This window comes from Heterodontus francisci, unplaced genomic scaffold (assembly GCF_036365525.1).
Source record: "Heterodontus francisci isolate sHetFra1 unplaced genomic scaffold, sHetFra1.hap1 HAP1_SCAFFOLD_101_1, whole genome shotgun sequence".
NCBI classification, from domain to species: domain Eukaryota; kingdom Metazoa; phylum Chordata; class Chondrichthyes; order Heterodontiformes; family Heterodontidae; genus Heterodontus; species Heterodontus francisci.
In genome coordinates, this window is record NW_027141025.1 from 5,495,426 (window position 1) to 5,522,503 (window position 27,078).

General features: G+C 42.9%; 1 long non-coding RNA gene across 1 annotated transcript; it reads left to right on the forward strand.

Annotated features, from left to right (window-relative positions):
• The first annotated feature begins 17,175 nt into the window (after positions 1-17,175).
• Positions 17,176-18,119, forward strand: LOC137361874 (uncharacterized). Its single transcript, XR_010972326.1, has 3 exons — positions 17,176-17,439; positions 17,586-17,627; positions 18,024-18,119. It is a non-coding gene; the product is annotated as an uncharacterized lncRNA (long non-coding RNA).
• The last annotated feature ends 8,959 nt before the right edge of the window (positions 18,120-27,078 follow it).

Sequence of the window (27,078 nt, forward strand, 5' to 3'; positions counted from 1 at the left end):
ATATGCACTGGCCTATTTCGATACTTTAATTTGAACACCACGAATGATCCGACATTACAATAGCCTTCTGATCCTCCCTGCCCACGTTAGTATTCTTATCATACAGTACTGAAGCAGGCCCTTCGGCCCACCGACTGTCTGTCGACCAACAACCACCCATTTCTACTGATCCTACATTACCTACCACTCTCCTTGCACCTACCCACAGTCGGGTTAATTTACAATGGTCAATTTATTTTCGACCTGCAAGTCTTTCACTGTGAGATGAAACCAGAGCACGCGGCAGAACCCCACGCATTCACAGGGAGAACATGCAAACTCCGCACAGACAGCACCCAGAACTGAACCCAGGTCACTGGAGCTGTGATGCAAACCACTGCTCCACTGTGCCCACGTTAACACTAACTGAACGGCAGGGTATAAAAGCACGGCTGTACTCCAGCACTGCTCAGTGCAATCAGGCCAGAATTGAAAGATTACAAAGTTATTTTATAGAAAGTGTGTATTTTACCCGCTAAATATGACAGGATCGGACACATATCCACATTATCAGTACAGAGCTTTCAGTTGCACTAGCCTGTTCGATCATTCAGTTAGATCATACCTGATATGTTCTTCAAGTCTCTTTACCTGGCTTTGACCCAGATTCCTTGATACACCGAGCTTAAAAAAATCTATCAATATTAGTCTTGAAAATTTAGATTAGATGTAACATCCACAACTCTTTACTTTGGACGTTGTTAGGGAAAGTTCCAGATTGCCGCTGTTTTTATCGAAAAATGTGTTTCCTAATTGTTCTTTGAGGCCCAACTATCTTCTGGTGCTTCGTCAGTTACCTTCCCACCATCAAAATGTCAGAAGTTGGGCTTTTTGCTGAGAATTGCATGGTCTTTAGTTCCATTCACAATTCCTTGGATTAAGAAACAGTTCATGCCCAATTACATCAAGAATCCGGACATTATTTAGACTTGGGCTGATAGGTAGAAAGTAACACACTCACCACCTCCGTGTCAGTTAATGACTATTTCCAACAAGAGAGACAATATCATCTCCCCTAGCTATTATAATCAGTGAATTCAGTACCACCATCAAATCCTACTGGGTGTTGTCATTGACAAGAAACTGAACTAGACCATTCACAATAATGTAGTGGCGAGTGGAGCAGGTCAGATGATCGGCATTCTGTGGCAAGTAGCTCACCTGCAGAATTCCCAAAGACTTTCCAGCAGCTGGAAGACATAGGCTGGGAATGTGAAAGGACATGACTCTTATAAATTTCAGGGAACCCAGCCACAGTTTGTGTAATCCTTCTTCATAATGAGGGGAGGCAATGGTGTGGTGCTAATGTCACTGGACTAGCAATCCAGAGTCCCAGGCTAATTCTGGGGACGCTGGTTCAATTCCCACCATCGCAGCTCGTGGAATTTAAATTCAGTTAATAAATCTGGAATTCAAAACTAGTCTCAGTAATGGTAACCATAAAACCATTGTCGATTGTTATTTAAAAAAATCTTGTTTCGTCATATCCTTAGGGGATGAAATCTGCCATTGTTACCTGGTCTGGCCGACATGTGACCAGAGACCTACAGCAATGCTGTTGACTCTTAACTGTCCTCTTACATAGCCTAACAAGTCACCCAGTTGTGAAAGGTAACGATGCATGAGCAATGAATGCTGGCCTTGCCGGCGACACCCACATCAAATGAATGAATAAAAAACAGAAACATTTGAAGCCAAGGAATCATTCTCGCATCTTTTATGCTGCACACTCTCCTTGGTCAACATATCCTTCCCAAAGCATATTGCCCATAGCTTAACATTACACCAGATGGGGCCTGACCAGTTTTTTTTTAGCTGCAGCATCATTTCTTCACCCTTGTATTCCATTCCTCTAGACATAAATCCCAGTATTCCATTGGCTGCTTTGATTTTCGTTCCTGTACTTTCCCATGACCCTGAAGTCTATTTTCCCTGTGCTGCATCCGGCTTTTCACCATGTAGAAAATACTGTAATCTTTTTAAGTCCAAATTGGACACCTCACGCTCACCAATATTGAAATAGTTTTACACAGTCACGGAATCTTTTTTTTTGTAAAGTTATGCTTAAAATATGCATGATTACAATATGGCTGATATTTTATTTCAATGGCAATATTGAGTATGTCAATTATATGTGGTTTTCTATCCAGTCATCTAAATCATTAATAAATATGGTGAATAGTTGAGGTTCCTGTGGGACGGCGCCATCACATCCTGCCAGTTAGATGATCTGCCCATTATCCCTGCTGTCTATCTCCTGCCACTAAACAAACGTCCGAAGCAGGTCAATAATTTCCCTAAATTCTATGAGCTTCAAGTTTAGCCAACAATCAGTTACAAGAGATTTTGCTGAGTGCTTTCCGGAAGTTCATCTGAATAACATCCATTCAGGTTCCCCTGTTCTCTAATTTAGTTACCTCCACAAAATATTTGATCAGGTTCATCAAGCATGATCTACCTTTTACAAATCCACGCTGGCTCTCTCTGATTGGCTGTCACTTTTCAAGGTGATCAGACACTCCATCTTCAAATGTACACTCTAGTAATTTCCTGACAACTGCTGTTAGGCTAACCAATCTATAATTGCCTTGGTTCTCTCGCTAACCTTTCTTTAAATAGCAGTGTGACAATTGCAATTTTCTAATTACTGATCCAGCAGTTTGCTCTCAATCATTAACAAAGGGACGGAAGGTGTTGTTTACAGCGCTATCAAGCAGTACTTACCAATAAACTACTCACTGATGCTCAGTTTGGGTTTGTCGGACCCCTCAGCTTCAGACCACATCACACCCTTTGTACAAACATGTATGATAAAGCTGCATTCCAGATGACAGTGACTGCCCTCAATGTCAGGGCAGCATTTGTCCGACTGCGGCAACAAAGAACCTTAATAAAAGTTGTGTCCATGTAAATACTGATGCAACGAAATTATGCATAATTCCTGCCATTTCCTTATTTTCATTTATAATATCACAACTGTCATTGTAATGAGACCACATTGCTTTTAATGACAATATATTTCTGAAGTTATTGTAAAAGTTTTGTAGCTCTTGCGAACTGTTTTGTCATCCTTTGCTATTCTTTGTATCTCTGCCATTCACGAAGATCTGTGCATTTTTCTTTTTGTATTTTTGCATGTTTTTGGTCTCTTTTATACTTATGATGTTCTTGTGTCGTGCACGCCAGTCCATAATAGATGAGGTTGAGTTTGGAATTGGACCATTCAATGCGGTGGTCATTGAGTTGAGCTTCCTTGATGGCAGGCTTGTGCCGTTCACTGCGTCAAGGAAGCTATGGAGACCGATAAACACAAGACCTTCCCCCTAACAGTGACCTGTTCCTCGGTGAATATCAGGGTTTCCCTCCTCGAGAAACGCACAAGCACCTGCTGTGCAGCCAACAAACCACGACCAGAACAGTAGCATGGATTGACTTGCCACGATGCACAATAACTGACGAATCAGCAGCAAGAATAATGGCATATACTGACCTCTCATGGAATATAATTAACTGACCAAGAAAAAACAGAACAAGAACATGTAATAACCTATCAGTAGTAAGATCCTGCCCACATTCCCGTTCTGCACTGCATATAAACAGACTGCTTCCACCAATTACAATTATTTCTCCAGACAATGGGCAGAGTACATGGCCCAAAACGTCGTGGTCTGTCAGTATTTCTAACAACTGCTTTTTCAAGAAAGCAACTGCTGTTCTCAGCGCAAAGGCACGTGATGTAAAACCGTAAAATGGTCTGACTCAAATGTTGAATATTTTAGTTTTCTATTTCCCTGTAGCACCTAGATATGCTACATTTACAACTGTGCTCTACCCCCTCACCCCGCCCCCCACCAGCCTCCCCTCACCCATTTACTAGTTTAAGGTTCCTGTAACAACCCTATTTATCCTTTATTCTGGGACCCTGATCCCAACCCGATTCAGGTGCTTCACATTCCAACAGAATAGTTCTTTAATATCCCAGTACAGGTGCCAGGGTCCTTTGAAAGGTAACACCTCTTTCCAACATCATAACCTTCAAGCACGTGTTCATCTCCCTGATCGTTTATTTTTCCTATGCCAATGTGCAAGCGGCTTGTATAATAATCCAGATATTATAATCCTTGAGATCTTCTTTTATATTTCAGCTCCTGGTACTCTCCGAAAAGAACCTCTTGCCTACTCTTTGCAATGTTGTTTATGCCTAATTGGTCCACAACGACTGGATATTTCCACCCCAATCTTGCATTCTGATTTGAGATAACCCTCACTTCGCACAAGTTGGGAAAATACTGTGTGGGACTGTTAATGCCCTAATTATTGAATCACTTAAAAGTATCACATTATGCACCACTCCTCCTCCTTTTGAACAGCTTCCTATTCGAAGGTATCACGGTCAACATTGTGGCTGTCCTTCTAACAGTCTTCATCCTGATCTTCACAAATAGACAGTACTTTGTTCCTGTTCACTTCTGTATATCCTCGTTCTCCATTACATCTGGATTTCAAATCTGTACACTATAAGCTGCAACAACCTCATTCTGATCCTGCAGCTCTCGACAAGGTGTGACTGAAATCTGCAGCAAACTGTCAAATACTCTTCTTGCTATCATATGTGTTGGTGTTTTTCCAATTCCCACAACAGCTCTATGATCCTGAGCCAGAGAGGTTCCAGGTTGAGATATCTACTACAGACAAGTTCCCTCGGTTCAGTTCCATTCTCTACAAATTCCAATATCCAGAAAAAAACCTGCTCTGCCAGAACTTAGTCTGTCTTTATTTTAGAGGTAAAATTATTTGTTGATGCATTTTAGCTTTAACACTATTTTACTGGTTAGCTAACGCCGAAACACTAAGCACTCATCAATTAACATAGTCCGTATTTACAACTTACCCACGCCCTCTCACACTCTGACCTGACAATTGCTTCACTGAGTGAGTTTGTCCATCTATTTGCCAGGTGTCTGTCTCTCAGCCCCTTCCAATAGGCTGTGCTACTGCTGGCTGTGGCGCTCTTTTAAACCGGTTGCTCTAGTCACTGACTCCAGTTTAACAGACAAAACAGAACACCTCCATCCGAACGCTCACCCTCTACTACCTAGAAGGACGAGGACAGCAGATGCATGGGAACACCATCTGCATGTTCTCCTCCGAAGCACACACCATCCTAATTTGGAACTATATAACCGGTCCTTCACTGTCGCTGGGTCAAATCCTGGAAGTCCCTTGCTAACAGTACTGTGAGTGTACTGAAAGCGCATGCACTGCAGTGGTACAAGAAGGCGGCTCACCACCATCTTTGCAAGGGCAGTTCGGGATTGGTAATAAATGCTGTCCGAGCCCGAAATTCCCACCCCCTGTGAAAGAATAAAAAATACCTCCTTTTACCCCTCTGCACCGAATTCTTACTCTGAGCAAACTCTAACTTCCCACTATGTTCATAATGTATTCAGTTAACATTGCAATCTTTGTTTACACTCTGCCTTACCAGAAGTCTAAATATAGAATCATAGAAAATAGGAGTAGGCGTAGGCCAGACAGCCCTTTGGAGCCTGCTCCGCCATTCAAAAAAAGTAATGGCCTATCATCTAATTCAGTACTCTGTTCCCGTTTTTCCCCATATCACTTGATTCCTTTTGTATTAAGAAAGATATCTATCTCCTTCTTGAATATATTTAGAGATCTGTCATCCACTGCCTTCTGTGGTAGAGAATTCCACAGGTTCACCACCTTCTGAGTGAAGACATTTCTCCTCATCTCGGTTCTAAATAGCATACTCCATATCCGGAGACTGTGACCCGTGGTTTTGGACTCTCCAGCCATCGGGAACATCCTCCCTGCATGTAGCCTGTCTAGTACTGTTCGAGTTTTATAGGTTTCTCTGAGATCCTCTCTCATTCTTCTAAACTCTAGTGAATATAGTCCGAGTCGATCCGATCTCTCTTCATACGTGAATCCTGCCATCCCAGGAATTAGCCTTGTAAATCTACTTTGCACACTCTTAATGGCAAGGGCATCCTTCCTCAGATAAGGAGACCAAAACTGCACACAATGCTCTAGGTGTGGTCTCACCAAAGCCCTGTATAGGTGCAGTAACATCTTGCTCCTTTACTCAAATCATCTTGCAATGACGTCCAATATTATATGCTTTTTGAGGCACATTCGAGATACAACAGTCCAGACAGTTTCCAGCTGACAGTAATTACCCGAGTTCGCACAATCACAGCTGATTGACAGCTTACTGCTAACCTGACTTACCCTGTTAACTGCGAACAATGAACTGCCTTGCAGTTTGGTTTTTAATTCCAAGCGAATTGCTAAATGTTACGGCTAGATTTAAGTCTTAGCCACTAATTACCAAATTCCAAACTTCCCACTCTGCTGACAACACATGCAGCTAAAGGTACAGTCTATGCTTGCACACTTTGCCTTAACTCTACCTTACTGCATTGCAGAAGAACATTCCCCATGCAGGCAATTGCAGTTCAAGAGGACGGTCCTGACACCGGTTTCAAGGGCAAATAGAGTTGAGCAATAACTGCCACCTCTGCCAGAGATGTCCACATCCGCATAAAGAAAAGCAGCTCCGAAATGGGCTTGTTTTGTATTTGTTCTCCAGATCTTCTATAGCTCATCTATCAAACCCCTTAACCATTTTAAACACATCAACTAGATAAGCTGTAATCCTTCTAAACTAAATCTATTACAAACAAAGTTTATGCAACTTATCTTCATAATGTACCGTTTAAAGCATTGTTGCCATTCTAGTGACACTGTCCTGAACAACCTCCACAGCCAATGGTTTTGTGAAGTGCCGTGCCCAAACGTGACAACAGATACAACTGAATCATCACATCCTTCATCGTTTACATTCCAAAATCCAAGAGATAAAGACCAACAATCGATTAGCGTTTGCAAGAAGAGCTGTTAATTTTTGAGTGTTCAGCCAACTTCTTAAAGAGGTCCTGTAGTAATTATTGTGATGAAAGTACACAGACCTGAAACATAACTCTCTTGCTCTCTCCACAGATGCTGCTAGCCCTGCTCAGTATTTCCAATATTTTCTGTTTTATTTCAGGTTTCCAACATCTGCAGTATTTTGCTTTTGTGTTGCTGTGGTAATTCTAATTGTTTTTTGATAGATAATTTGTGTAAAGTATGGATAGATAATCGTGTACATAAGATTCAACTTTTATACCCATTTTCTATTTTGCTGTTTCTATGCAGAGGATGATTTATAAATTATTTGGATTTGGATTCGTTTCCAATACAGGGAAACATGGACCTCGATTGGTTGATGGGACGAACAGATGCTCTGGCCGGGTGGAGGTGCTGCATGGAGACCAGTGGGGGACGCTGAGTGACATGTACTTTGATCTGGAAGACGCCAACGTGGTCTGTGAGCACTTGCAGTGTGGGACAGTAACCTCAATCCCGGGAGGAGCTCACTTTGGGAAGGGAGCCGGTCCAGTGTGGAAGGAAAGTTACAGGTGTCGGGGGAATGAGACGCGATTGTGGGAGTGTCCTGTTTCATCCTGGGATCAGTTTAGCTGCTCCCATGAAAATGACGCCAGTGTCATCTGTACGGGTGAGTCATCTCAGTCAATTGAACTGAAATACACCAACTGTTCTGCTGTCAAGCATCATTAACTATTTCCACAGGTCGCTGATTCACTAGTTTTGCTGATCCCATGCTTCCTTCGACACTAAGATTCTGAGATGTGTTTGTCGGTTTATTGGTCTGAATTAAATTACAAATGAATCAAAGAGCTTCACTCCAGTAAACATTGAATACATACAATGTCTCGTGATTAGTACTTATCGCTCATATAATATCTCTTTTGTGGTAAATCTAGGGCATTATTCAAGGGCTATAGAATCAGCAATTTGCTCCCAGGACCACTGCCATAGAATGGAAATTTTGCTCGAGCATTGAAACTGTTCTCAATGTTGGCCGTTCAAATATGAATTATCATGGAATTCTCTGCAAAGATCAGCTGTGCAATAGAAAAAACTGTGAACTTGTTTCCAACTAAATAGCATGAGATAAATTTTAATTTCCATTACATTAAGGGCAATAAAATGATAGTGAGTGAAGTAACTCGTTATTTCACCAATATGCCATGTCTTTGATTATTTCACAAACTTGATGTAAATCACAATTCTCCCAGTTATCCCTCAACCAGCTCCCTCTTATAACAGATTATCTGCTCAGTTAACTGATCGCTGTCCGTTTGACATTGCTCAACGCAAATTGCTCCCACGTTTCACAATTTAAAATATAGGTAATAAAAACAGTAAGTGCTGAAAATACTCAGAAGTTCTGGCAGCATCTGCGGTGCAAGAAACAGAATCAACCTTACAGTTTGCAGATCTTTCATCAGAACTTAGAGATTTAACAGTTTTTAAAGAAAGGGGAAAGCAAGGAAAGAACGAAAGGAACAATCTGTGATATAGTGGAAGGCAGGAAGAATTAAATGGTAAATGGGACAATGCAAGGCAGAAAGAGATAGGAATGGGCCAAGTGAAAAACACATTTCGAGAGGAGCTGCAAATTGGAAGGCAAGACATCGTCCAAAAAAGGGGAGGGAATCTTTCCTGAAATTGCTGAATTCAGTGTTCATTCCAAAAGCCTGTAAAGAGTCTAGTGGAAAGAGGAAGTGCTGTTTCTCAAACTTATGTTAATCTTCATTGGAACTGTGTCGGAGAAAGAGGAGAGAGATGTCAGAGTGGGAGCAGAATAAATAATGAAAAGGACAGGCAACTGGAAGCTAAAGGTAAAGCTTGCAGACTGAACAAAGGTGTTGTGCAAAGTAAGCACTCAATTATGTTTGGTGTCCCAATGTAAAGCAGACGGTATCATGATCAGTCAATACAGTGAATACAGTATACTAAAGAGAAGGCAGTACAAGAAAATCGCTGTTTCACTTGGAAGCAGTATTTGGCGGCTTGGATGGTGAGAAAGGTGGAGGTAACAGGGCAGTGGCTGCACCTCCTGCGCATTCATGGGAAGGTCCTGGGGGAAGGGGTGCTGAGAATGATTGAAGAGTGAATCAGAGTGCCACAGAGCGAATGGTCCCTTCAGAATGTTAAACGTGGAGGGAAGGGGAAGATGTGCTTTGTCGTGGCACCACATTAAAGGTGGTGGAAATGGTGGAAGATGATCTGTTGAATATGGAAGCTGATGGAGTGGAAGATGAGGAGAATCAGAATCCTATCATTATTCCGGGAGGGGGAAAGGGTGAAAGCAGACGTTTGGGGAATGGAATGGACGTGCTTGAGGGCCCTGTCAACCATGGTGGGTGGATGAGGAGGTGAGGAGAGTCCTCGGTTGAGGAAAAAGGAATACATATCTGGAACCACTGGTATGGAAGTTTGCATCACCAGACATTGCAGATGGAGCAAGTGAAAAAATGTGATAGAGTAATTCGAAGAATTGGGGTGTGAGGAAGCATAGACAAGGTAACTGTGAGAGTCACTGGGTTTACTCTTTATATTAGTTAATAACCTATCCCCAGAAGCAGAGACAGAGATGTTGAGGAAGAGAATGGAAGAGTTGAAGATGGACCATGTGAATATAAGGAGGTTAAACTGGAAGAAAAGTTGATGATATTTTCAAGTACAGGGCGAGAGCTGGAATATCAGTGCATGTGGACAGGAGGACGGCCTTCAGTCCCTCGGCTATCACCTACAGTTCATTTTACCCTCTGTCCCCAGTTCAGCAACCGTAAGCTACTCGGTACGTCTCTAAAATGTATTTACAGAGAAAAGGTAATGGTGAAAATGATCTTTCAACAAGCCTTCTGAACAATGATGACAGGAATAGTAACCATTAATATTAATGACTTTTCGGGTGGCAGTAAATTCTGAGATATTTTGCTTCAGTTTCACCATTCTCAATCTGTTTCATGTTGTAGATGAAAATTGGTCACTAATTCTGACTAACGGGGGAAGCTGGTGTGATGGGAGAGTGGAGATTTACTACAATGGCAGCTGGGGGAGATTGCAGGATAGACACTGGACCCTGAATGATGCCAATGTAGTCTGTACACAGCTGGGTTGTGGTGAAGCGACAGCCGCTTATAACTATTCAAAGGACGGAGAGAGTGAAGGACCCATCTGGGTGAATGATGTCCAGTGTGAAGGAAACGAATTGCAGCTCCAGAACTGCATCTTATTCACATTGAATTCGTCTCTCACTGACAATATGGATGTAGGGGTCCTGTGTTCAGGTAAGCAAATTCTTCACTGCTTTTACAAAAACATAAAAGTGAAATGTCTAATCTGCTGAGAAAAGTGATAATATCGGTTACTTGTTCCTGGGTTTCTCAAAGCAGTAATTTCACTCGAGGAGAGTCGGAGAGGATGGTGGGCGGTCGGGGAGCTGGGGTGGTGTACAGAGAGAGAGGACACGGACACAATTAAACAGCAAGAACGTTTGTATTACAGAAATGTCAATTAACACATACATCACAAGGGGTTTAACAGGAATGTAAACGGAGAGAAAACTGACACAGAGCCAAACAAAGAGATGTTAGAGTGGGTGACGAAATGTTTAGTCAGATGAAAGCAAAATACTGCGGATTCTGGAATTCTGAAACAAAAACAAGAAATGCTGGATTCACTCAGCAGGTCTGGCAGCATCTGTGGCAAGAGAAGCAGAGTTAACGTTTTGGGTCAGTGACCAGAAACGTTAACTCTGCTTCTCCTTTCCACAGATGCCGACAGACCTGCTGAGTGATTCCAGCATTTCTTGTTATTGTTCTTAGTCAGATGGTTGGATTTGAAGAGCCGGAGACACGGAAATATTTCTGGTGGAAATTCAGATCTGGGGGTTAGATGGTTAAAGGCAAAACTGAAAGTTGTGGGCAATTGAAGTGGGTGAAGTGCAACAAGCTGTATTCAGAAAAAAGCAGAGCTCCTGAAATGATTCAGGCTGGAGATGGTTATACTGATGCAGGGGGTGAGCATGAAGGTGTCTGAACATGAAGATCATATTTGGAAACTCTGGGTATTGATCGCAGGGAAACCAGTAGATCGTCGAGTGCCATGGCGTTCCTGAGAGGAGCTTCATGTAGGGAAGGCAACAAAACTTTGGATGAGCTGATGTTTCTGGAGGATGCAAGATGGGTGATCGCCCAGGAGAACATTGAAATATTCGATTCTGCAGGCAACAAAGCATGGGTGAGCATTTCAGCAGCAGATGGGCTGAGGCAGGAAGGGAGGTGAATGATGATAGAGGTGAAAGATAACGGCCTTATGAGAAAGAGAATACGGAATTGGATTCTCAGCTGTGGTATCAAATCCGGCGCCAAGCTTGCAATCAGTTCGACTGTATAGTATATAAGTGGAGGTAGCTGTGTGGGAGTTGGTCTGGTGCTAGTTTCATTAGATTGTGTATAAAAGTAGACAGATGTTTTGGACTAGACACTTTAAAGTTTCATTGTGTGGCATGTTAATGCATGCATGTGTTCTGGGGATGTTGCATTATGCAGAGTGTAGTTTAGTTTTGTTTAGTTTAGAGATACAACACTGAAACAGGCCCTTCGGCCCACCGAGACTGTGCCGACCATCAACCACCCATTTATAATAATCCTGCACTAATCCCATATTCCTACCACATCCCCATCTGTCCCTATATTTCCCTACCACGGCTAGGGGCAATTTATAATGGTCAATTTACCTGCCAACCTGCAAGTCCTTTGGCTTGAGTGTGGGCAGATGTTTTCGGGTTGTTCCAATGAACATTTATTTGCATACGACATGTGGAACTTACAACATATGAGATAGTTAATGATTCAGATTTGATACCGATTGGTTACAGTAAGCATTTTCTTCGGACACTGCGGAAATCAATACATTCCAGCGTTTCACGTCAGAAGTTTACAGTGCTGAATGGTTATTACACACTCAGTCACTGAACAGAGTCGAGTATGTCATCTTGTTCTTCAGTTAGGTAGATGTTAAGCTCCACCCAACATTTATGCCCACCTACAGAAGCCATGTGTCTTCTCCTTGTCTTCTACTTCTGTATCTGATGGGTCACATTGCTGATGTTTATTCTCCAAAGTGCCTGACGCAATTAGTCCAATCATTTTTGTCCAGTCCAGATTAAATACTGGTTTCTGTTCAGCCGGGAGGTCTGCACATCGACAGTTCAATTGCCCGTAGGCGCTTCCTGATCCTGTCCAACATTTTGCAGAGAGATCCTGTTTTCTGCCCTCTTTGGTCCGGTCCAACAGTCATATATTGATAGAATTAGTCGTTTAGTTCATTGATTTTTTACAGACAATCGCAATTGCTAATGTACCTCACATGTTTCGTTTGCTCATTTAACATAATTGCAGCAGTCTGTCTGGACAGACAGGTCTGCATCTTCTCTGTTCAGACATGCGGTTTATGTATCTAAAATTACTCAAATATATTCCTTGTCAAAGACAGAGTCCCATCCTTTCAAAGGTAAGTGATTCTCTTATGCAATTAATATTAAATTGATTTATGATAATGTTAATAATGTTATAATCAACACAACCCTAGAACGTAGTTCCACACGAAGATACTGCACATTGCAAGGCTGATGTTTAAGGGTAGGACTTGTGGACCTTACATTCTCCAATATGAAGTGGAGTAATAAAGTAATCATGAAGTAATAAATAGCATGGATTAAACTGCTGGTCTTGCCAGTGACACCAACATTCCCTGAAATAATTGAAAAACAGAAAGGCACGGTGACATGTGGGGAACTATCTGGTAATATAATCCTGAATGTATCAGTCGCATAAAGCATCATTGGGTCCTCTTCATCTTCACTAAATCCTCCTGTTTGACAAAGATTATCCAGGAAGCCAAAGAAAACGCACAGCAAATATTCTCCATCATAAATCTTCCTCCTGAACCACTCCCCTGCCTCATCCACCTGAACTCCAAAAATAATTGAGAGGAGCTCATAGACTTTTTGTCACAAAGTTCAAAAACATCCGTTCAGTCACCTCCCTTTCTTCCCCAACCCATCAGGCCTAACTTCCTATCAGTTCCCACCCCCATCCCATACGATCACCCTGAATTCACATTTCTTGTTTCTCTCCTAGAATCCTTCACTCTCTCTCTGAACCTGTGCTGTTGATGGTATCCACATTTTGCTGTCTACACCTTATTTCTATTAAACTACTGAACACAAACATTCCCTTCCTGGGTTCCATATTAGCTGGCAATATTAACGATTCTCTTTCTCTCTCTCTCTCTCTACATTTTCAGGCTCCTCTCCATCAAATCAGCAGTCATCACACCTCTCCTCAGAAAGGAACCATTGACCACCTGTCCATGCAGGTTACTGCCCAGCTCCAACTGATCGTACCTCGCCAAAGTCCTTGAATGTGTTGTCGCCTCCCAAATCCATGCTCATCTTATATGAAGCTGCATGTTTCAATTACGCAAATCAATTTTCTATCCACACCACAGGCCGAAAACAAATGACATCCGAAGTGATTGTGACAAATATAAACGATTCCACCTCCTCTTTCTTGACTTGTCTCAAATTTTTATATGATTGATCATGAAATACTTGTCCAATTCCTCCCCATTAACACACGGCTGGGTGGGACTGCACTCAGCTGGTTCTAGTATTATCTGTACAGTCATGGTCAGAAAGTTGCCAGCAATGGTTTCTCTTCCTGCTTCTGCAAAGTCACCTATAGTGTCACCAGAGGATCGATCCTTTGACACTTCATTACTCATTTACATGCTGCCTTTCAGCGATATCCGCAAACAAAGCCTCAGTTTCCACATGTATCTCACTGTATCCAACTCTACCTCACATTCAACACTCTTGAGCCCTCCAATGCCTGTACACTGTGAGAATTCCAGGCTGACATTCAGTACTGCATCAGCAGAAAATTCCTGCAACTCAGTATTGAAAAGATAGAAAACATCAGTCCCCATCGCATGTTTCCTTGCTGCCAACTCCATTTCTCGCCATGCCAACTGTCTGTCACTCAGCCAGACAGCTTGTAATCTTGGTGTTATATTTGACCCCAGGGTGATCCTCCTATCAAATCTCCATATCCTCATTAACACTGTCTATTTTCACCTCCATGACATCACCCGCATTTGCCCTTATCTCGTCTTGTCGATAGCGTTGTTCCCTCCAGACTCGATGATGCTAATGCAATCCTGGCTGGCTTCACTAGTTACAACCTCTGTAAGCTCCGCTGTCTCGACCATTTGCCACTCAGGCATCTGCCCTCTGCCCACTGACCTACTTTGCCCAGCAACGAGAGGTTTTAAAATTCTCATCCTTGTTTACAAATCCCTTCCTGGCCTCACAGCTCCTGTCTTTGCAATCGGCTCCAGACTGGCAGCTCCCAGTTCTGGCTTCTTGAGCATTCCTGGTTTTAATTGTGCACCATTGGCGGCCGTGCCTTTATTTGCGAAGGTCACATGCTCTAGAATTACTTGCTTAAATATCTCTGCCTGTCAACCAGTCTTTCCTGCTTTAAGACGTTGCATAAAAACTAACTCTTTGACTTAGCTTTTGGTCATCTGACCTAATATATTTTTCTGTGCTCTGTGTTAAAATGTCTTTGATATCACTCCTGTATCGCGCCTTGGGATGTTTAATTACGTTAATGGCGCTAGATAAATGCAAGTCACTTGTAATTGAAGATGAGGGAAATAGGAGATGGCAGTAAATGTCTGACCAAGATAACAAATTAGGGGAACATACATGGACAAGGAACAGATACAGTTATATAACATGAGTATAAATTAACTGTGAATCGTGTGAGTGATTGCCTGTTTGACACCGTACACAGCGTTCAAAACATAAAAGGGGAACTGGAGATCAGAACTTGTCAAAGCCAGATGTAATAGCATATCTGAAACATTGCCGTTCTTTACATTCTATGTAAGAAGTAAGTGTAAACAGATATTCTGTTGTATAGTTTTATTTACCTGTCACAGGTGCTTTTCACGTTCATTTTTTGAGCTGGTGATGGTAAAATCAGTTGTATTGAGTGATGATGTGAATGTATATTGAAAGTATAATCCTCTTGTACTGTTATCCAACAGACCACGTGCAGTTAAGGCTGTCTGACGGTGGAAGCCCATGTACTGGCCGAGTGGAGATTTATTACAATGGGACTTGGGGCTCAGTTTGTGATGATTCCTGGGATCTGGCGGACGCTGACGTGGTTTGCAAACAGCTAGGTTGTGGAAAGGCATTGGACCTGGCACTTCCTGCATCTTGTGGACCAGGCTCAGGGCCAGTTTGGTTGGATGAACTGACGTGTTCCGGTAACGAATCATTTCTCTGGGAATGTCCCTCAGCATCGTGGGGTCACCACGACTGTTCTCATAAAGAAGATGTGAGGATCATGTGTTCAGGTGAAGGTGCTTCCATGTGCCCATTTTCCGTAGTGTTGTGCACGCGGTTTCACAGGGAAGATATGGCTTCGAATTGCATACAATGGACAGCACGGAATCTGGCCATTCGGACTAACTGGTCAATGTGGTGTTTACGTTGCCCACGAGTATCACCCCACATCATTGCACCTAACCCTCTTTGCATATCCTCCTGCTTCTTTCTGCCTCATGTACCTGTATAGCTTTACCTTAAAGGCATCAGTGCAAATCACCTCAGCAATTGCATGTGTTCGGAATTCAAAATTCAAACCAATCCCTAGGTAAAAAACCAAACAAATTCTCCTGAATTTCTTATTAGATTTATTCGTGATTATCCTATATTTATGATCACTAACTTCGGTCTCTGTCACTTTCGAAGTGATTAGTGCCTCTGTATCCCGAGATCTCTTTGCTGATCGACATCATTTTGACTCTTATTTTGCAAGAAGTACGTGGCCTCTTTATTCTTCCTGTCAACACTGAGCACCTTAGACTTATCTCTATTCAACTTATTTGGCAATTGTATGCCCATTCGGCCCGTTTATTAACGTATTCCCGTATTTTGTCTCTGTCTTTCTTAGTGTTAACTATATCCCCAAATTGCTGTCATCTTAAATTTTGAAATTAAGTCTCCCTTGTCTAAATCCAAATCGCTCATGTAAATGTTGAGCAGCAGTGATCCCAGCCCTGTGGAACACCACTTCCCAACTTCCACCATTCTGGGTTACCACATTGTACCCGGACGGTGTGCTTTGTAGCTGGTTTCCTATCATTCTTCCACTGATCTCTTGACTTCACAGGCTCTGACCTCAGTCATGATCCTTGTCAGAGGCCTTCTGAAAAAAAAACATGCATATTACATCGACTGCATTATCCCTGTTATCTTTCTGTAACTTCTTCAAAGAATTCAATAACGTTGTTTGTCTTTTCTGTTGTGAAATCCGTGTTGATTATTCTTTATTACTTGATGGGCTGTCAGTGTTTTTCTATCGCTTTTCTGAAATAATTACTGGAAATCAGTGAACACAACCGGTGCAGCATGTGTTGAGCTGTGCAGTATGAACATACAACGAGTTATCAATCTAACTATCTGGATATTTCTTGTGTCATTGACAGAGCACAAAGAGCTGCGGCTGGTGAATGGGAAGCATCGCTGTGAGGGGAGAGTGGAAGTGTTCTACAATGGCACCTGGGGAACAGTGTGCTCGGATACACTTGTTGAACGTGTAGCAGAAGTGATCTGTAAACAATTACAGTGCGGTCCTCTCAGTTCGATCGATTATTATGCTCAGTCATTCGGAGAAGGATCCGGACCCATTTGGCTCGATGGGATGGAATGTATTTCACACGAATCGTTCCTTTGGCAATGTCAAACAGAACCGTGGGGTAAACACAACTGTGAACACAGGGAGGATGCTGGTGTTGTTTGTTCAGGTAACACAACAAACCTCTAAATGTGCGAGTGTCATTTCAAACATTGGTGTGTGATACAGTCAGCATGTTTCTCTTCTCAACAGAAGCAAAAGTAACTGAGGAGCAGCCCCACAGATCAAAGGACTGCATTCGAGAATATGATTGTAAACGTGGGCTTTCACCAGGTGCTACTTCCTCTTTATTATACCAACTATCTGACATGTACTACTTTCTTATACTACATGAATAATAACCATTGATTCTCTTTGCCAGATTCTGGACATTGGTTGCGCCTGTTTGGAGGTAACACCAACTGCTCCGGGAGAGTTGAGATATTGTGCAATAACAGCTGGGGCACGGTGTGTGATGATTCCTGGGATCTGGCCGATGCCAATGTTGTCTGCAGACAGCTGGATTGTGGTCACGCTCTTTTGGCCCCAGGAGGAGCTACTTTTTCCCAGGGTGACGGTGTTATCTGGCTGGATGAGGTGAAATGCACTGGAAGCGAATCGTCTCTGGCCGACTGTCCTTCTTCATCGCCGGCTCAGTCTGACTGTGATCACAAGGAAGATGCCAGTGCGATTTGTTCCGGTGAGGGTGGCAGGGTTTGGAGAGTGGGGTTAGGGTGCCTTGTTTTGTTAAATTGACTCATTAGTTCGGAAATTAAGAACAATTTTTATCGTTTAAATGGAAAGTGCTGAAATCCTCCTGAACGTTTTGTACAATATATTCCACAGGACTCGATGTGCCTCCGATTGTTTACCCGTCCTCATCTGCAGGTACTTACCATTATTAGTATTCCAGCTAGCGTTCGGGTTTGTATTAGTTGAATTGGTACTTTTGTCATTTCCTCAAGATACTATAAGCATGTGCTCACTGACTGGAAAAAAATTTTCCTCACCGCATATTTCAAATGGTCCGGTTGAAAATCCGCTAATCCCAGTTTCTGACTGTACCTGAACTGTCCTGTACTGATCAGAAACATGGGGGCACTGTCTCTGTAATTTAGATTGGCTCACACTTTCCTCTGGTGCAATGTGCACCACACATACTGGGGAATGTTCAGCCCAACTCATTGCCCGGAAGCAGTGGATCTAATTATTAAATACTTATATAAATATTTTATCATGCAAGACGGACTGTGTCTGTATTAAAGCTTTCTTGTTGTCATCAAGAACAGGGATATAAAACAACTTCCATCCTAATTGCGGTCTGCTTCGGAGTCCTGCTAATCTGTGTGTTCATCTCGCTGATGGTGGTTATACAGAAAAAGTCAATCAGAAGAGGTGAGGCTCATATCTTACCGCGGATCCAACACAAAATCCCAGATATTGTGTCACATACTGCCAAACTTCTCGTTCATTGCAGCTTTCTATGGACCGTCAAGTGGCCTTGTTAGAAACACATTGTAATTTTTTTTGCTGGTTTTCTCAATTCAACGTGCTCGCAATTAGTGAAAGGTGACATTTAAACTGGAGAGTAATTTCAAGTGTCCACATTCACTGTGAGAGTTCATCACATAATACATGAAACTCTGGAAGAATTTACTTATTGTAACAATGGATCAGGAAATTTGATTGGAATTTCTGGGCTGTGCATTCAGCTATTTATTTGACTGTTAAATCTTCCTTCATCCATTGGGTATCAATTCCAGCCCTTCAGATTCTGGCTCTGGGCATCCAATCTCGAGCTGTCTAACCGGGTCTGCCTGTTATTTTGACAAATGAAATTTGTATAGGACCTTCTGCATTCACCAGCGGTGATTCTACATTCCAAAACAACGCTTCCACTCATATTTCACCCAACTAACACACTCCTGATTTATTATAAGAAAGGGGCCTCTTAATAAAAAACACTTTCCATAATAACATAGAGTTCTTATAGAAATAGCTCTCTCTCTTACTCAGAAAGATTTGAAAGCTCGGACAGCTTCGGCCTGTTATCTCTGCCGAGGACCCGACTAGAACAGGCTCTGAAACAAGACAGTCCAAAAGCTGATACGATCAAGCTTTCTAACCTCACTAGACTGGCAGTAGTTTACAAACGAACACAAGCAGCAGATCAGGTCATCGAGTCATAGAGTAATAGAGTTATACAGCACAGAAACTAGCCCTTCAGCCCATTGTGCATGTGCCGGCCATCAAGCACTTATCTATTCTATTCCCATTTTCCAGCACTCGGCCCTTAGCCTTGTATGCTATGGTGTTTCGCGTGCTCATCTAAATACCTTAAATGTTGTGAGGGTTCCTGCCTCCACCATCTCTTCAGGCAGTGTGTTCCAGACTCCACATCCTCTGGGTGAATATTTTTTTCCTCAAATCCCCACTAAACTTCCTGCCCCTTATGTTAAATCCATGTCCCCAGGCAACTGACCCCTCTGCGAAAGGAAAACGTTTCTTCTTATCTATCCTATCAATGCCCTTCATAATTTAGTAAAGTTTAATCAGGTCTCCCCTCAGCCTTCTCTGCGCTCAAGAATACAACCCTAGCCTATCTAGTCTCTCTACAGAACTGAAATGCTCCAGCCCAGGCAACATCCTGGTGAATCTCCTCAGCATCCTCTCCCGTGCAATCACATCAATCCTATCGTGTGGTGCCCAGAACTGTACACAGTACTCCAGCTGTGGCCTAACTAGCATTTCATGGAGCTCCATCATAGTCTTCCTGCTCTTATATGCTATGCCTCGGCTAATAAAGGCAAGTATCCCATATGTCCTTCTTTACCACCTTATCTCCCTGTGCTTCTGCCTTCAGTGATCTATGAACAAGTCCACCAAGGTCCCACTGACCTTCTGGACTCCCTAGTGTCCTACCATCCATTGTATATTCCCTTGCCTTGAATGTCCTCCCAAAATGCATCACCTCACACTTCTCAGGATTAAATTCCATTTGCTCGGACCCCATCCATCTTACCAGCACATCTATTTCGTCCTGTAATATAAGGCGTTCCTCCTCACTGTCTACGACATCAGCAATGTTCGTGTTATCTGCAAACTTACTGATCATACCTCCTGTATTTACATCTAAAGGTACAGTGCAAACAGCAAGAGTCCCAGCATCTATTCCTGTAGTACACCACTGGTCACTGGCTTCCACTCGCAAAAACAACTTTTGACCATCACCCTCTGCCTCCTGCCACTCGGCCAATTTTGGATCCACTTTGTCAAATTGCTCTGGATCCCATGGTCTCTTATCTTTAAAAAGGAAACAGTGAGAGCTCAGAGCCAGCATGTTCCCCTAACCTTGAAGAGTAGGACCAACAAGTCCAGGAGACCCTGGATGTCAAGGGATTTAGAGGATTGGATAAGGAACAAAAAGGAGTTTAATGGCAGAATCAGTGAGCTGAAAACAGTGGAGGCCCTAGAGGAGTATAGGAAGTGTGGGGGGTATTTAAATAAGTAATTAGAAGAGCGAAGAGGGGACATGCAAAAACACTGGGGAGCAAGATGAAGGACAATCCCAAGTCTTTTTGAAGTATATTAAGGGCAAGAGGATAAGATTACCACCGATTAGTGGCCATCAGTGTGTGGAGTTGGAGGATGTAGATTAGGCTTTAAATGATTATTTTTCATCTGTATTCACGATGGAGACGACCCATGTAGGTGTAGAGATCAGGGAATGGGATTGTGATATACTTGAACAAATTATCATTGAAAGGTAGGAAGTATTAGCTGTTTTAGTTGGCTTAAAATGGATAAATCCCCAGACCCAGATGAGATGTGACCCAGGCTGCTATGTGAGATAAGGGAGGAGATAGCAGGGGCTTTGCCACACATTTTCAAATCCTCTCTGGTACAGGAGATGTATCAGAGGACTGAAGGACAGTGAATGTGGTACCATTATTCAAGAAAGGTAGCAGGGATAAACCAGGTAATTACAGGCAGATGAATCTAACATCAGTGGTAGGGAAACTATCGGGAAAAATTCAGAAGAACAGGATTAATCTCCACTTGGAGAGGCAGGCATTAATCGGGGATAGTAGCATGGCTTTGTCAGGGGAGATCGTTTCTGACAAACTTGATTGAACTTTTCCTCAGTGAACACATTTGTCCCCAGTCTGCTGCAGGTGAACATATGAGTATGTAGAAAAATAGACACAAAGACATATACACAAATACGGACAATAAAACTACTCCGCATTCACAATACCTGGCTTTATCTCTTTACTATCACAATCTCTGCCATTTTGGAAGTGTTCACAGATAATTTACTGTTAAACGCTCATTGGTTGCAACTAAACTTTAATCTCCCCACCATCCACCTGACAGGTTCTGTCACTAGCGGCAAGGGTTCACTGGCTGGTTTGTACCAAGCAATTTATGAAGAGATTGGGAATATTCCACCTGGCAAGGATTCCTATCAGGTCCGGCGTTCAGGTCTGTATTTTATATTTCATACCGAATTTTCACTAGACAAATGTCACTTCCGCTTAAATACCCCATTTTAATAGTCAGGTTACTGACTGAACACTGTCAGAAATCTGCTCACTATCACCATGTGAAGGAGCCCTGTCACAGTGCGAGTGTGTCTTTCTGTGTGTATTGTAAGATGAGCAATGGGTTTGGGAAGATTCCCACCCGCCGCTAATGCTGAAAGAACGTGATTTCTATTTGTTTATAACTATCATGTCATTTCATTCCATTTAAACTAGACCATAAATAATCACTGCTCTCAGAAGGAGATAGTCACATTGACTCAGATTTTATTTTTCTAGGTGACTGGAATTCTGGATCAGAAACACTTTCCCATCAGGAATTCCTTACCTGAAATCGGTGGTTTCCACCAAGAAACTTATTCTAACACCTTGTATTCTGAAGTTCAACATGAAATCTATAAATTCTGCTTCATGATACTGGGGCAGCAACACCACCATACCGATATAAGTTCTGTCCTGAACTATATTTGCAGGGCGATTTAACCATTGAGATAAATTACTCAGTTTACAACAAAACACACAAAGACGATTTCCCTGGCAGCTAAGATAACGGAGAATCATAAAAGATTCGAGAAGTATATTAAGAGTAAAAGCGTAACTAGGGAGTGAGTCGGTCCCCTTAAGGATCAGTGTGGGAATCGATGTGTGGAGACATGGGAAATGGGCGCGGTCTTAAATGAATACTTTAGTTTGTATTTACCGTGCAGAAGGTTATGGAAGCTAGTGAGTTCAAGGGAGAGAACAGATATCCTGGAGCATATCAACATTACAAAGGAGGAGGTGTTGGAGGTTTTGAAGCGCATTAAGGTGGATAAATCTCCAGGGCCTGACCAGGTGTATCCTAGGATGCGATAGGAAGCAAAGGAGGAGATTGCTGGGGCACTGGCAGATATTTTTATGTCATTGTTAGCCACAGGTGAGGTATCGGAAGACTGGAGGATGGCTAACGTTGTGCCTTTATTTAAGAAGGGAAGCAGGGATAAGCCAGCGAACTACAGGCTGGTGAGCCTTACATCATTGGTGGGATTCTGAGAGACAGGATTTACAAGCATTTGCAAAGGCAAGGTTTGATTAGGGATAGTCAGCATGGCTTTGTGCGTGGGAAATCATGTCTCACGTATTTGATTGAGGTTTTTGAGGAGGTGACCAAGAGGATTGACGAGGGCAGGGCGGTGGACGATATCTACATGGACTTTGGCAAGGCCTTTGACAAGGTCCTGCATGGTAGGTTGCTCCTAAAGGTTCAAACACATGGGATCCAGGGAGAGGTAGCCAATTGGATACAATATTGGCATAATGATAGGAGGCAGAGGGTAGTGGTGGAGGGTTGTTTTTCAGATCAGAGGCCGGTTACAACAGGATGTAGATCAACTGGAAAAGTGGGCAAGGGATTGGCAAATTGAATTGAACGCAGACAAGTGCGAAGTGATGCATTTTGGGAAGTTAAACCCTGGCAGGACATATACAGTGAATGGCAGGGCCGTGGGAGTGTTGCTGAGCAGAAAGACCTTGGGGTGCAAGTACATAGTTCCCTGAAAGTGGCAACACAGGTAGACAGGGTGGTGATGAAGGCATATGGCATGCTTTCCTTCATTGGCCGAGCCATTGAGTACAAGATGTGGGACGTCATGTTTCAGTGGTACATAGCGTTGGTTCGGCCGCACTAGGTTTACTGTGTGCAGTTCTGGTCGCCAGACTACTGGAAAGATGTGATTAAGCTGGAGAGGGTGCAGAAAAGATTCACAAGGATGTTAGCTGGTTTGGAGGACTTGAGTTAGAAAGAGAGATTGGATAGGCTGGGTCTGTTTTCCCTGGACGAAGGAGGCTGAGAAGGGACATGATAGAGGTATGTTAAATTATGAGGCGTATAGATAGGATAGTTAGCCAGAGTCTGTTTCCCATGTTAAGGGTGACTAAAACTAGACGGCATAGATTTAAGGTGAGAGGGAGGAGGTTTAAAGGGGATCAAAGGGGTAAATGTTTCACACAAAGAATAGTGGGTATCTGGAATTAGCTGCCTGAGGAGATGGTGGAGACAGGAAAAGTAGCAACATTTAAGAGGCATCTGGACAGGTACTTGAATGAGCAATGCATGTAGGGATATGGAATTAATGCAGGAAGGTGGGATTAGTATAGATATTCGTTATGGTCGACATGGACGCGATGGGCCGAAGGGCCTGTTTCTATGCTGTACGACTCTATGACTTTCAGAACAAATCCGTTATTAGCCTCCTTGCACTCTTTTCTGCCCCATTATCCGGGGTGGGGTTCGGTTTTGGTGCCAACATCGGCCATTTAAGACTCTAAAATGGAAAGAGATGGGGACAGGGTGGAGGGATTCTGTATTAAGAAACTGTGCTAACTGACTATTTTTTCACTGTTGTTTCTGCGCTGATGTCTGAAATCTGAACGACCAGCTGTACTGTGTATTGTTTTAACTGCTCGCTGTGTGAGCCAACATTATTGGTCCATCCCAGGATGCTCCTGAACCACTGCAGTCCCTGTGATGAATGTTCCACAATCGTGTCAGATACAAAGTCCCAGTACATTGTCATCAGATGATGACGGTTTATTGTTATTTGCTCGAACGTCCCACTCAATCTCTCCAATAACCATCCATGTTTGTGTTTAACAGTTACTGATTCCATTCAGTCCCTCAATCAGATTGAATATTACACCAGTCACAGTTTGGGTGACACGGATCCTGGATCAGAAAATTCTGAAGGGAACTCCTCCAGTATTCAGGGTGGGTACATTTTTACTTGTTATCATCAGGCTTTTTAATCCATCACGCTGTCTGCTATCTAAAATTAACAATGAAATATATCAGAACTTACTCGCTGTAAAATGATGCTGCTGAAGACATGGAGATTTGCTGATTGATTTTAGTTTTAAAAAATGTAGAAATAATTTGGATTTCTACAAAATCATCCCGATTGCACCCAGTAGTATAATGGAATTAAACTTTCAGTTCATGATGTTTTCTGGCACTGTTGTCTGGGCAGTGAAATGTGAAATTTGTGTGCATGTTGGATAGGTGATTCAACGGGATACATGTGACTTTAATACGGAGGGCAGAATTTTATTACACATTGGCTGCAGATTGGGAGGGAAATTGCCACTGGATAGCGGTGCAAAGGAAGCTCGACATCTTTACACTGTTAGGTGATATTCCCAGAGTCGGCAGAGCTGGTGGGTGGAAGCTGCACTATAAGGCTCTGGGCAGATAACTGAGCCTATAAAACAGGAAATTCATGGCAATTTTCCGAACTATTCACAAATTAGTGAAAGGCGGGCGACAACAACAGCTTTCAGAGACTCGCCATCTACACGGAGGCGGAAGCTCAGAGGAAGGTCAGTTTTGGCTGTGAAAAGCATTGTGGCACTGGAGGGAGGGCGAGAGATACTGAATCACGTCATTGGCAATCTGGAGGCTGACCGATCTTGGCGATCACAACAGAAGTATTCAGGATGAGCATCCTCTCCGACTTGCAACATATGTATGCAAAGTGAAAAGAGTGGAGGCATTGAGAAATGAGTGCAACAATTTACAATAGATGTCATCCACTCCTGTTTAGAGGTCTCCCATTGTGGAGGAGCATCAGAGATGGAGAGAACTGTAGTCCGCGAGATTTGGGCTGCAGCACCCAGAGTGGGACAAGGATCATGACGCTGGAAGAGAGGGTGGCCGAGCAGGTCTCACAGTAGCACGCAAGCAGCTTCTTGAGTGCAGAAGATGCGACACATCAGAGAGGGTTTACCATCAGAGTCTCTGCTTCCTGCAAATGTCAGAACAGCAGTGTCACTGAAGATTGTGCCTCTCCAGGGAGGCGGTCACTGAGCTGTGCACTATGATGGAGGAGGATCTGAACCAATGAGTGGGGGCACCCCTTCCCCAAATATATTGTCATATTTTCTGACATTTGAGGCCGTCAGCTTAATGTTCGGCACTGCACTCACCTTGCCATACTACATCAGGGCATTGATCCTGTTTCTGTATTGAAACCTCTTACATGGGACCACGTCACGGCTGGTTACCTCCTGCTCAATCTCCTGCCATGCCGCCGCCCTGCCCACCTGCCTAGCTGGCCTCCTCCTCCCGTCCCGATGAAAAAGCGCTTCCCTCCTTGCCCTTTCTGTCTGAAGGAGCACTTCCATGGAGGCATGCGAAAACCTGGGCGCCACCCTTGCTCTGGCTGCTGCCATCTGCCAAACATGCAGGTTGCCAGTCTCCCAACCAATGTCCTACTCTGCCGTTCCTTTCAGTCGATTGCAGGCTGCATTTTAAACATAGCATGAGCGATGACTTACCTGTTGTGACACGACAAGTTCCCACCATTCGCCAGCCTCTAATCTCACTATAGTTGAAGATCAAAGTCTACCCTGGCCGGCCCGTATATAATGACGTCTAATAATATAATTCTAAGCATTCAGTGTTACCATTTATTTTCAGTGAAAATCATTATTTCCTTTCAGGTCTGGTTCCCGCTGATTATGATGACGTTGATATTGGAGCCATTGACATTCAGGATGGGCACTTTTTGCTGGACGGTGGTCCTGATGATCTCTTCATACTGACAAGTGCCGGCGGTGATCTCTCCACCCTTGGTGAGTTAAACTCCCACAGTCACCAGCTGATCCATTTCATCTGCTATCACCCAGCGGTAAAAAAAAAACAACGCTGTGAATGGAGCTGGAAAACATTCAAAGGACACCAAATTCCAGTCTCCTCTACGTTATTGACACATATATAGATAACCCGCACTGAACCCGCTTTCAGTTCAGTCATTAATCCATAATCTTTGTCTCCACAGTATACAGTTCTCAAACCCGAACTGATCCCGCTTCCAGTCCAATCATTAATCCATCATCTTTCTCTCTACAGTATACACCTCTCAGACCCGCACCGTTCCCGCTTTCAGTCCAATCATTAATGCATAATTTTCCCTCCACAGTATACAGCTCTCAGACCCGCACTGATACCGCTTTGCTGGTTCCCTCCAGTCCTGAAAACAATGAGGATGTTCACTGTGACACGTTCACAATAGCAGACATTCCACTAACAATGGGCAGTGACTGTGTGGTTCAACATCTTACATCTCCATCACACCGGTAAGACGAATGCTTTATTATTTGTTCCATGTATTTGTGCTGACACTGCAGTCCCGGCTGTTTCCGATATTAATATGATAATTAATGGTGTTTTCAATGGTCAGTGATTCCAAAGTATCAGAAGAGAACATTTTCTGTACTTACTAAAGATATAGGAGGCTTATTGAAGCAGAAATATTCTGAGGAGATCAGATACGGTATTTGATGTATTTGTTGGACGGGTAACATTGCTGTAAATCTCTCAAGTCGTTTTTGTTGTCTTTTCAGGTAAAAGTCAGCCTCCAATCCTGTGAATGATGTCTGGAGGCGAATCTGTGTTAAATCTGAGGGAATGGCATGAATTTTTCCAACAGTGTGAACATGATGAATGTGCTTTGCTTTACTATATAAACATCACTTTATTTTAATTAACCATCATTTTACTTTGTGTTGAAATAACTAGATTTGGCTTTTCTCCATATTTTGTTTGAAGGTGTGTGTTTTCTGTTTAATTAAAATACAAAACAGAATTGATATCGGATCATTTCTCTGTCTATACAAATAGTGAGATATATTACTCCACATGTAATTACCAGCACTGTTACAGAGATGAAAACCATTGCTGATTAGTAAAGAGTTTATGTAATGTTCGTTTTGTAACCGATTCACTTTTCCATAGCCTGTTAAAAAAAGGTTTAGAACAC